This window comes from Anas acuta, chromosome 1, assembly GCF_963932015.1.
Source record: "Anas acuta chromosome 1, bAnaAcu1.1, whole genome shotgun sequence".
Classification (NCBI taxonomy): Eukaryota; Metazoa; Chordata; class Aves; order Anseriformes; family Anatidae; genus Anas; species Anas acuta.
Genome location: NC_088979.1, coordinates 204,989,634 through 205,000,974, shown reverse-complemented (window position 1 = coordinate 205,000,974; position 11,341 = coordinate 204,989,634). Strand labels below are relative to the sequence as shown.

Below are 11,341 nucleotides of genomic sequence, written 5' to 3'. Positions count from 1 at the left end.
CTAACCTGAAAAAAAAAAAAAAAAGGATCTTAACACACTAACCCTAAATAACTGACCAAAAATAAAACCCTAGGACCCTAACCCTAAAAAACATAGCGACACTCCATCCCAAAAAGAACTCTAAAACCCTAACACGCTAACCCTGAAACCCTTAAAACCCTGTTAAAACTCCAACCCAGTTATACACCAGTTACCTCCCTTAAAGGATATAGAGGAGCTCTCTCAGATACGGCAGTCCTACTTCTCATGAATGCATCCTTTAGGTGAGGAGGGGGAGAAGTAAAGCAAAGAACAACTCACGGGTTGAGATCAGGATAATTTAATTAAAGGGAAATAATTATAATAATTAAATAAAGACTACCATGAACTAAACAATTTAACTAAGGGGAAATAAAAAGGGAAAGGGGAAAAAGGAGGGGAAAAGGGAAAATAAAAAGACGGGACGAAAACAAACAAACAAAATAAATGACAGCTATATGGAAGTGCAGAGGAAAGAAATTGCTCTCTACTTCCCACAAATGAGCGATGATTGACCACGTCCTTGATGCAAGGCCTCAACGCACGCAGCCGGTGTTCGAGAGGAGGACCGACGTCTTCTCAACGAGAGCCCACCCCTCCCCTCTTCTTCCTGTTTCCACCTTTTATTGCTGAGTGTGACATCCCATGGTATGGAATATCCCTTGGATTGGTTTAGGTCAGCTGCCCTAGTGATGTTTCTCTCCTCGCTTTTTGCCCATCCCCTAGGAGGGTTAGAGAAAGGCCCAATGCTGTGCCACTGCTGCTCAGCAGTAGACACAACACGCGTGTGATAACACTGCTGTTCCAGCTACAACTGCAGAGTACGGCACTGTATGGGCTGCTGCTGGGAAAGTTAACATTCCAGCCAGACCCAGCACACCACCAGAGGTGGATTGTTACGATATGGAGATGGTAGGTTATCCAACGGCTCCCGTTTATTATCTTTTTATTTTTCCTGTTCTTCTTCTTCTTCAAAATTTCTTACCTGCTTTTAGTGTAAATATTAAGGCTGTAAAAGGACATGAAGTCCTCCTGATCCATAATCCTGCATCATCACTTTCTTCCCGGCAGAAAGGTTCCTTCGAATTAACATGTGTATTTAAGGCCTGACAAATACAGTCTTCAAAGGATCCAAAAACGGGCCCAAAGACATGCGGTCTTAAAGGCTCCTTTGGCCATTCTATCACACAAGACTGAACCATTTTTTATTTACTTTTTACGTTACTGGGGCCTCTCTCCTTCCAGTTTCTAACTGTTATTCCTAATGGACTTTCTGGTGGTATGTCTGGTAATTTGCTCCCTTTCTTCTGGTCCCTGGTCTTCGGTTTTGTCTCACCCATCTAGGAATGTTACTCTGGCAATTCCCACAGCCCTTGGTTACCTTAATAAGAGTGTCTTAAAGAGGATTTAAGATCTATCACCCACCCACAAATTCTTTGGGAATCCCTTCGGTCCTTCACCGGCCAAGTCCCTCGCGGGAGATTGGAACCGTGGTACAGAAGACCTCCACAATCGCTTCGGAACTAAATTCCGTCTCAGTCACACTCTTACACACACAGGCAACCAAACCCCATCCAACAGAACAGTATACGCTTTAAACACTTACGACTCCGTTGTCTTCATTCAGATCTTCACACGCAGAATTACGGGCAAAATATACTGCTGCAGCCAGCAAGGGAGCTAAAAAAAAATCAAAACCTTAGCTTACCTGTATTCAGGTTCGAGATGCCATTAGTCCCGACCAGACTCGAACAGCAACCACCAAATGCTGGGGCACCTCTCCTACATCAAATAAGATTCCAAGAACCAAAGCCCTCCTGGACAAGCCCCCTGGTGTCATACATGACTGGGTCCCAAACTGGATTGCAATTAAATTTTACAGTTTTTTAAATAAATAGAGGTAAACGAGAAGTTGCTCGCAAACAGATATACTGTGCCAGATGTCCTTCAGCAAGTGCCCAGAGGCAGACCGGATGTCTTTGCCAACACAGTCCCATCAATGTATTAGTACACCCATGCACTGCCACGTTACCTGTCATCACTAACTGCCAGGCAGGACAGCTCCAGACCAAACACATACACACACACACAGGCACGCCACAAACACTACAAACAAAACACACAGCACTAGGCGCAAGAAAAAGTGACCCCCGGGGGAAAGCCCTATGGCAACAGCAAGTCAGAACAAGTGCTCTGCACCAGACCCCAGGAGAGACTCAAATGTCACGACACGCGACTGGAAGCAACTGCCAGAACTGGGATGATGGAGGCCTAAAAAGCCTGCCTTCAAGACAAGAGACCAGAAGGATGGGGACTGAAAACCCCCTAAGAAGACACTTAGGAACTCAATTCCCAAGCAAGAGCTCCTGATGCGGCCCAGACGACTTCTGCAAGAGTGAGGATGGAAACAGATGTGATCTCAAACCGAATACGATGCACAAGACCTGAAACAGATCTGCAGTTCAAGCAGCGACTGCAAGACAAGAAGTTCTCGGATCAGAGCCATGATGACAAAACAAGCATTGAGGCCCTTCAGCACAGCTACCAAGTCGCCTGTCTGGTCAGTCCAGAGTCAAAAGTCATGAGGATATCAAGACCCGAGAAGCACAGAACAGACGCTGCAGAAGCAACACTACAGGACAGACCAACAGAAGGAAACTGTCCTGCCTGGCGCACGCACTCACGCTACAAAATAATCCTGCCTCTTCTATTAGCCTGGTGACCCAGCCACAAGCACCCTGAACCACCCTCACAGGGGCACCAAGTCTATTCAGCCAGCACGCTCCATGCTGCTCTGGCTCCCAGCTCCCATTAGCCACCCCAGATATGCAAATACCAGGTGCCCTCCAACTTAGCTCTCAGGTTGCTGCATGGCAAAGTCCCTCCGCCTCAAGAAATGCACAGGCACCAATTGTCATCTTGGTCAATTGCCAGGCTCATCATCAGCTGCAAAAACAGAGTACCAGCATTCACTAGGACGCCAGCCCCATTGCTCACCTTCTCCACAATGCTGACTACTGCTGATGCAACCTACGATTGTGCTCACGTGTTCCTCTCCGAGTCCAAGGTCCAACAGTGAAACCAGTATCATCCACTCCACCTGGGAAAACAAAGGGATTAAATGTTCGTTGCATTCACAACAAGTCAGCCAATGGTGTTGGTTTTTTTTTCTTATTGTTTTTTTTTTGTCTGTGTGTGTTTCCTGTTTTTTTTTTTTTTTAAATGTTTTAGCTAAACAACATGCAGAGAGCAGACAAGAGACCAGGGGTGTTTCTAGAAGCAACAATCGCCATGCTTTTGCTGCAGCTTTTAATATTGAAAGGACAGCACAACCACTCAAGTAACTGGAACTTTTTCAAATGGAATTAAGTCAAACAGGTTCATCATCACTTGCAAAAACAGAGAACCAGCATTCACTAGCATGCCAGCACTGATACCCACCTCCTGCAGAACGTTCACTACTACTAAGGCAACATATAATTGTGCAATACCTCTCTGTTCCCACCTCCTTTACCTAACCTGCTCAGTAGCTCCACATGACAAATGGGCCCGGGGGGCGCCGCGCCGAAATGGGGCCGGGCAGCCTTATTCTGCAGAGAAGAAGGAGGTGACCCTGCTCACTCTCTAGGCACTACTGCACTTATGTGGCCAAGGAACCCTACCCCACGGTTTCCCCAAAACAACGTACCTTTTCTTTTTCTTAGTATCTTTTATTTACGTAGAAAGAAAAATCTAGGAGCAGAAGTGATTACATGCCAAAAAAAAAAAAAAATTCCATTCCACTCACAGGAAAAATCACTTACTTCAGTAGGATATCTGAGAACCAAGTGGCTATGCTGGTGGGTCAAAACACACTACAGGACACTGGGGCCAGGCCCTCTGCTGCACCCACTTAAAACCCATCCCTGCACTCACCAAGGTGCAACCCCAACACAAAAAAAACAGACGCAGCATTTCAGCTTCAACAGCTTTGGGAACTGCTGGAAAGCAAGCTTCATCCTCAGAGAGGCGTGCTCAGGCTACACAGGACAGGGCTTTGGGCACCACTTTGCTTACCAAAGAAGACCGCAATCAGCACCTGCTTCGTTCCAATTCTCAAGAACTAACATCACAGCCCACGTTGCCTGGGACACCTGATAAACAGAAGAGAAAGCGGCCATACCCTTTTCAAGCCATCCCTGCACATGTCGCTCCTTGATCATCTGCAACCTCTTCTCCAATCCTCAACCGCTTCTGTGGAGAGCCTGCCATGGCACCTGCAAAGCAAGACCCTTCGCAGTCACCTCGTGCTACTTGGCAGTTCTGCTCCAATCCAGCTCACAACCAGCCCGCCCTTCTCGTGCTGCTCTTCAGAGTGCAGCTTGGCCCCACTCAGCCTGTGCGAGACACCTGCAAAAGAGAAAGAAAACCACAGGCTGAAGCAGCATCCAAAGCCACAGCACAGCTGGAACAGTTACTCTCATCTGCTCCCTTACATCTGCCCCCTCACCTGCCCTCGAGGAAGATGTTTCCATCTGCTCTCTTAGGCCAGCTACAACACCTCGGAAATATAAAATAAACAGGATTTTTACTGTATTTTGTGCAGTTAACTAACTGCAGTGACAACTGCACCCCTAAAGTACCTTCTACATCTGCTCATCGCTCACCTTGCCAAAAGCAGCTCTGGTCGTCAAGTCCCGTGTTGTACACTGTGTTTCACCTTAAACAAATGAAAACAGCCACAAGAGAATCAATCATTCACCTGCCACCATTAGCACCCATCCCTCCACAACACAAAGGGACCCAATTAACAATATTATCATTTCAAAACAGCAGCCCCCTTGCCTCAGCACCTCAGAAGTAGATCAAGACAGGCACCGAGCTGCCTACCGACTGATGAACAGTTCCAGAAGGAGCTCTTTCCTGTGGGCAGTTCCTACTACGGTATACACTCTACTGGGGACAGGAAAGAAATAAAAATAAAAAAATTCAAAACCCCATATCTGTAAGCTTTCAAGATTCAACAGTACACCATTCAAGCACTATGCAAACAGCTGCTCGCAAGCAGCTCAACTCTGCCAAATCCACATCTGCCAACCTCCAGAGATGACTGTGCCAGCTGTCCTTCAGTATGCGCCCAGAGGCAGATGTCTACGCCAAAACAGTCCCATCAATGTATTAGTACACCCATGCACTGCCACGTTAGCTATTATCACTAACTGCCAGGCAGGACAGCTCCAGACCAAACACGTACACACACAGGCACGCCACAAACACTACAAACAAAACACACAACACTAGGCGCAAGAAAAAGTGACCACCGGGGGAAAGCCCTAGGGCAACAGCAAGTCAGAACAGGTGCTCTGCACCAGACCCTACCAGAGACTCAAATGTCACCACACGCGACTGGAAGCAACTGCCAGAACTGGGATGATGGAGGCCTAAAAAGCCTGCCTTCAAGACAAGAGACCAGAAGGATGGGGGCTGAAAACCCCCTAAGAAGACACTTAGGAAATCAATTCCCAAGCAAGAGCTCCTGATGCGGCCCAGACGACTTCTGCAAGAGTGAGGATGGAAACAGACGCGATCTCAAACCGAATATGATGCACAAGACCTGAAACAGATCTGCACTTTCGAGCACTTCTTGTCTTGCAGTCGCTGCTTGATCAGAGCCATGATGACAAAACAAGCATTGAGGCCCTTCAGCACAGCTACCAAGTCGCCTGTCTAGTCAGTCCGGTCTAAAAAGCCAGGAGGATATCAAGACCCGAGAAGCACAGAACAGACACTGCAGAAGCAACACTACAGGACAGACAAACTGAAGGAAACTGTCCTGCCTGGCACACGCACTCATGCTACAAAATAATCCCGCTGCTTCTATTAGCCTGGTGACCCAGCCACAAGCAGCCTGAACCACCCTCACAGTGGCACCAAGTCTATTCAGCCAGCACGCTCCATGCTGCTCTGGCTCCCAGCTCCCATTAGCCACCCCAGATATGCAAATACCAGGTGCCCCACAACTTAGCTCTTAGGTTGCTGCATGGTAAAGTTCCTCCGCCTCAAGAAATGCACAGGCACCGATTGTCATCTTAGCCAATTGAAGGCTCATCATCAGCTGCAAAAAACAGAGTACCAGCATTCACTAGCACGCCAGCCATGATGCCCACCTGCTCCACAATGCTGACTACCGCTGATGCAACATACGGTTCTGCTCACCTCTTCCTCTCCGAGTCCAAGGTCCAACAGTGCAGCCAGTATCATCCACACCACCTGGGAAAACAAAGGGATTAAATGATCATTGCGTTCAGAAGTGACCCAATGGTGGTTTTTTTTTTCTTATTGTTTTTTGTGTGTTTCCTGTTTCTTTTTTTTTTTTTTTTCAAATCTGCTTTTGCTCAACAGCATGCAGACTGCAGACAAGAAAACTGGGGTGTTTCTAGAAGCAATAATCCCCATGCTTTTGCTGCAGCTTTTAACATTGAAAGGACAACACGACCCAGCAAGTAACTGGAACTTCTTCAAATGGAATTAGCACAAACTTTTATTTGCATTGAAAGAAAAATCTAGGAGCAGAACAGATTATACACCAACAAAATCAATTCCATTCCACCCCCGGGAAAAAAATCACATACTCTCATCCCCTCCTGTCCCTCAGCCGCTTGCCTGCCCCACGTGGCAGATGCTTCCATCTGTTCTCTTCACCCACTTACAGCACCTCTAAAAGGCAATCTGGAATTTTACTCTACTGGATGTAGGAAAATAACTGCAGTGACAACCGCACCCCAAAAACAACAGTTACCTCTGCTCATCACACACCAGAGTCACTGCAGAGGCAGCTGGTTGACACATCCTGCACTGCACACTGCATTGCAGCCTGAACAAAGGAGAAAGGCAGGAAGAAGATAAACATTCAGCTGCCAGCAGTAGCACCCATCCCTCAAAAACATAAGCGACCCCAGCTTTACTTTTATCCTTTCAAAACAGCAGGCCACTTGCCTCTGGACCTGCAAATTAGGTCCAAGCTTGAAAGGAGCGGCCAGCATCACCCACGCCACCTGGGAACATAAAAGGACAAAATGACCACTGTGCTTGCAAGCACCCACCTGCTACACTGCTCCTCTATCCCAAACAGTCTCACCCCAGACCCTCTGAGGGAAACACCTGAGCGTCTTCCCTTCGCTTCAGATAAGGGATGACCAGGCTGACACCACTCACCTTCCCTCAGAGCTTCGTGACATGATGATTTCCCTTCCCTCTCCACAACTGAACCAAGCACCTGCAGAGACAAGGGAAACGCACACTCTGAGGCACCTCACAGCCACAGCGTACCTGCTGCAAGACCTCTCTCTTCCCAGCTCCGGTACTTCAGCTGCTCACCAGCTCTGAGATTCTTCACTCACAGCACCACAGCAAACTCTGCCCAGGCCACACAACACACACTACACAAGCTACATTGCTTAAGACATATGAGCTGGAATGTTCCTACCCAACAATCAGTCGCATCGCACAGGAAGGATGCCGCACACTCCTAGAAACCAAACCTACCAGTCCTGAGAAGCTCCCCACATCCACCTGGCAACCACGCTCAGCACACACACTATTCACCCCTCAAAAAAAACAAGAAGTTAGAACATACACATACACACACAAAAAAAAGAAACAACCGAGCTCCACAAATGCCAAAAAGACATGCGCACACAGCAGCCCCGGCAGGGGTAATCACAGACTTACCCCTTGCAGATAAAAAAGGTGACTCTGATACAACCCTGCTCAGTCTCTTGGTAATGCTGCATCTACGCTCTCAAGCCACAGGTACCATGCAATCAAGCTGGTTTTAGTCCTCTGGAGAATTACACAAGTGGGTTTATACATCTAGAGATTAAAATACAGCTCAAAAACAGAAGAGTATCCCACCATCCCAAAAAAACAGTGAGCCAGAAACCTCTATTAAACATCCCTCTATTAAGTGAATTCCAAGCACTTAAAAATTCTAGAAATCTATAAACTCCAGCCTGCCTAGAGAACCCTGCAACCGACTGAAGGAAAAACAAAGCACTTACCCCAAGGAGCAGCCCAGGCAGAAGGAGCTCTCTGATAGCATGCCTGGGGCTCATATACCATTCGGCCCCGCCCAGCACCCAAACCCAATCACCTGGAAAAGGGGAGGGGCAAAGCACAAGGAAGTAGAAAGAAAGGAGCAGCAGCAGCAGCTGATTTTTATTTTTTTATTATTATTATTTTATTTTATTTTAAGATCTGCTTTACCTGAAAACCATGCAGAGAGCAGACAGGTGACCTGTGGTGTTTCTAGAAGCAACAATCCCCATGCTTTGGCTGCAGCTTTTAACTTTGAAAGGACGACACGACCAGGCCAGTAACTGGAACTTTTTCAAATGGAATTACGTCAAACAGGTTCATCATCACTTGCAAAAACAGAGAACCAGAACTCACAAGCATGCCAGCCCTGACACCCACCTCCTCCACAACGCTTACTACTACTGATGCAACATGCTACTGTGCAATACCTCTCTGTTCCCAGCTTCTTTACCTCATCTGCTCACTACATTTACCTGAGAAATGGGCCCGGGCAACGCCGCGCCGAAAGGGGCCCGGGCGGACTTATTCTGCAGAGAAGAAGAAGGTGAGCCTGCTCACTCTCTAGGCACTGCTGCACTTATGTGGTCAAGGAACCATACCCCACGGTTTCCCAAAAACAATGTACCTCGCAACCCCTCATAAACGTACTTCTACTATGTAAATTCAAGGACAAAGTCTAAAAGGCTGCAAGGTCTACCACTCGACAGACAGAAAACACACAGGCAAAAGCTCCAGAAATATAACAAGCTGTCCCTAAACTTGAAACAGACTACCCCTTACATGCCCACTGCTGCCATTTTCAGACACATGCTCACACAGGGAGCTTCCATGATACACTTCTCCTAAACCCTGCTCCATCGCTTTGCCACCAAGGTTTTGACTATGATAATATTTGACATACAGGCAAAGAATCACAGAAAGCCCCGTAATTCTGCAAAAATCAGAAGGGAACCAGAACCACAAAGCAAACACACAAAGTAACATCACCATACTATCCGTAAAAATGCCATAACAACTACTCACCTGAGGAAGAGCTGCGTGCAATACAAGCACCTACTAATAGATTGCTTTACAATGACAGATCCCACCAGTTGCCACCTCAAAAAGACATGCGTACCCGTTTCTACTAGGAAACGCATCAGTCCATAGACTCTGACCCACCTAAAGAACCCTCCAAACAACTGAAATAAAACCAAACGCTTATCCAAAAGTGCAGCCCAGGCAGAAGGAGCTCTCTGATGGCATACCTGCAACTCAGTTACCACTAGGTCCCACCTGGACCCTGAAGCCAATCACCTGGGAAAGTGCAGGGGGAAAGCACATGAAAGTAGAAAGAGGAGGAGCAGCAGCTGTGGTTTATTTGCTTTTATAAGGCTTAGCTCAACAGCATGCAGAGTGCAGACAGGAGAGCTGAGGTGTTTCTAGAAACAAAAATCCCCATGCTTTTGCTGCAGCTTTGAATATTGAAAGGACAATACATCCAAGTAAGCAACTGATTTCTTTTTCCATCTGGAATTACCTCGATCTTTCATTTACACAGAAAGAACAATCTAGGAGCAGAACAGATTACACGCCAAAAAATAATTCAATTTCATTCCACTCACAGGAAAAAATCACTTCAGTAGGATATCTGAGAATCAAAAGGCTATGCTGGTGGGTCAAAACACACTACAGAACACTGGGGCCAGGCCCTCCTCTGCACCCACTTAAAACCCATCCCTTCACTCACCAAGGTACAACCCCAACACAAAAAAACAGACGCAGCATTTCAGCTTCAACACAGTTTTGGGAACTACTGGAAAGCAAGCTTCATACTCAGAGAGGCATGCTCACGTTACACAGGACGGGGCTTCGGGCAGCTCTTTGCCTACCAAAGAAGACCATTATCAGCACCTGCTTTGTTCCAGTTCTCAGGAACTAACATCACAGCCCACGTTGCCTGGGACACCTGATAAACAGAAGAGAAAGCAGCCATACCATTTTTAAGCCATCCCTGCACATGTCGCTCCTTGATGAGCTGCAACCTCTTCTCAAATCCTCAGCCTCTTCTGTGGAGAGCCTGCCATGGCACCTGCAAAGCAAGACCCTTCGCAGTCACCTCGTGCTACTTGGCAGTTCTGCTCCAATCCAGCTCACAACCAGCCCGCCCTTCTCGTGCTGCTCTTCAGAGTGCAGCTTGGCCCCACTCAGCCTGAGACAAAAGTGAAACAAAAAGAAAAGCACAGGCTGAAGCAGCATCCAAAGCCACAGCACAGCTGGGACAGTTACTCTCATCTGCTCCCTTACATCTGCCCCCTCACCTCCCCTCGAGGCATATGCTTCCATCTGCTCTCTTAGGCCAGCTACAATACCCCTGAAATATAAACAGGATTTTTACTGTATTTTGTGCAGTTAACTAACTGCAGTGACAACTGCACCCCTAAAGTACCTGCTACATCTGCTCATCGCTCACCTTGCCAAAAGCAGCTCCGGTCAAGTCCCGTGTTGTACACTGTGTTTCACCTTCAACAAATGAAAACAGTCACAAGATAGTCATTCACCTGCCAGCATTAGCACCCATCCCTCAACAACACAAAGGGACCCCATTTACAATATTATCATTTCAAAACAGAAGCCCCAATACCTCAGCACCTCAGAAGTAGATCAAGACAGTCACCGAGTTGCCTACCAACTGATGAACAGTTCCAGAAGGAGCTCTTTCCGTGAAAGGTTCCTCCAAAGGTTTACACTCTACTGGGGACAGAATAGTAATAAAAAATAAAAGTTTCAAAACCCCGTATCTGTAAGCTTTCAAGATTCAACAGACCTCCTCAAGCACACCGTTCAAGCACTATACAAACAGCTGCTCACAAGCAGATATACTCTCCCAAATCCACATCTGCCAACTACCAGAGATGACTGTGCCAGCTGCCCCTCAGTACGTGCCCAGAGGCAGACCGGATGTCTTTGCCAACACAGTCCCATCAATGTATTAGTACACCCATGCACTGCCACATTAATCACTAACTGCCAGGCAGGACAGCTCCAGACCAAACACATACACACACGGGCACGCCACAAACACTACAAACAAAACACACAACGCAAGGCACAAGAAAAAGTGACCCCCAAAAGGAAAGCCCTACGGCAACAGCAAGTCAGAACAGGTGCTCTGCACCAGACCCTACGAGAGACTCCAATGTCACGACACGCGACTGGAAGCAACTGCCAGAACTGGGATGATGGAGGCCTAAAAAGCCTGCCTTCA

At 47.3% G+C, this 11,341-nt stretch overlaps 2 long non-coding RNA genes across 3 annotated transcripts; both read right to left on the bottom strand.

The window, feature by feature from the left end:
- Positions 1–433: 433 nt before the first annotated feature.
- LOC137850018 (uncharacterized) lies at positions 434–6,269 on the bottom strand. Of its 2 annotated transcripts, XR_011092222.1 has the most exons (4): positions 4,075–4,156; positions 3,016–3,118; positions 1,625–1,698; positions 434–740 (listed from the first exon to the last, which is right to left on the bottom strand). It is a non-coding gene; the product is annotated as an uncharacterized lncRNA (long non-coding RNA). The 2 variants fall into 2 exon arrangements; XR_011092223.1 differs by lacking the exons at positions 3,016–3,118; positions 4,075–4,156 and adding an exon at positions 6,165–6,269.
- Positions 4,179–5,305, bottom strand: LOC137850019 (uncharacterized). The gene is made up of 3 exons (XR_011092224.1): positions 4,888–5,305; positions 4,665–4,717; positions 4,179–4,274 (listed from the first exon to the last, which is right to left on the bottom strand). It is a non-coding gene; the product is annotated as an uncharacterized lncRNA (long non-coding RNA).
- Positions 6,270–11,341: the final 5,072 nt, after the last annotated feature.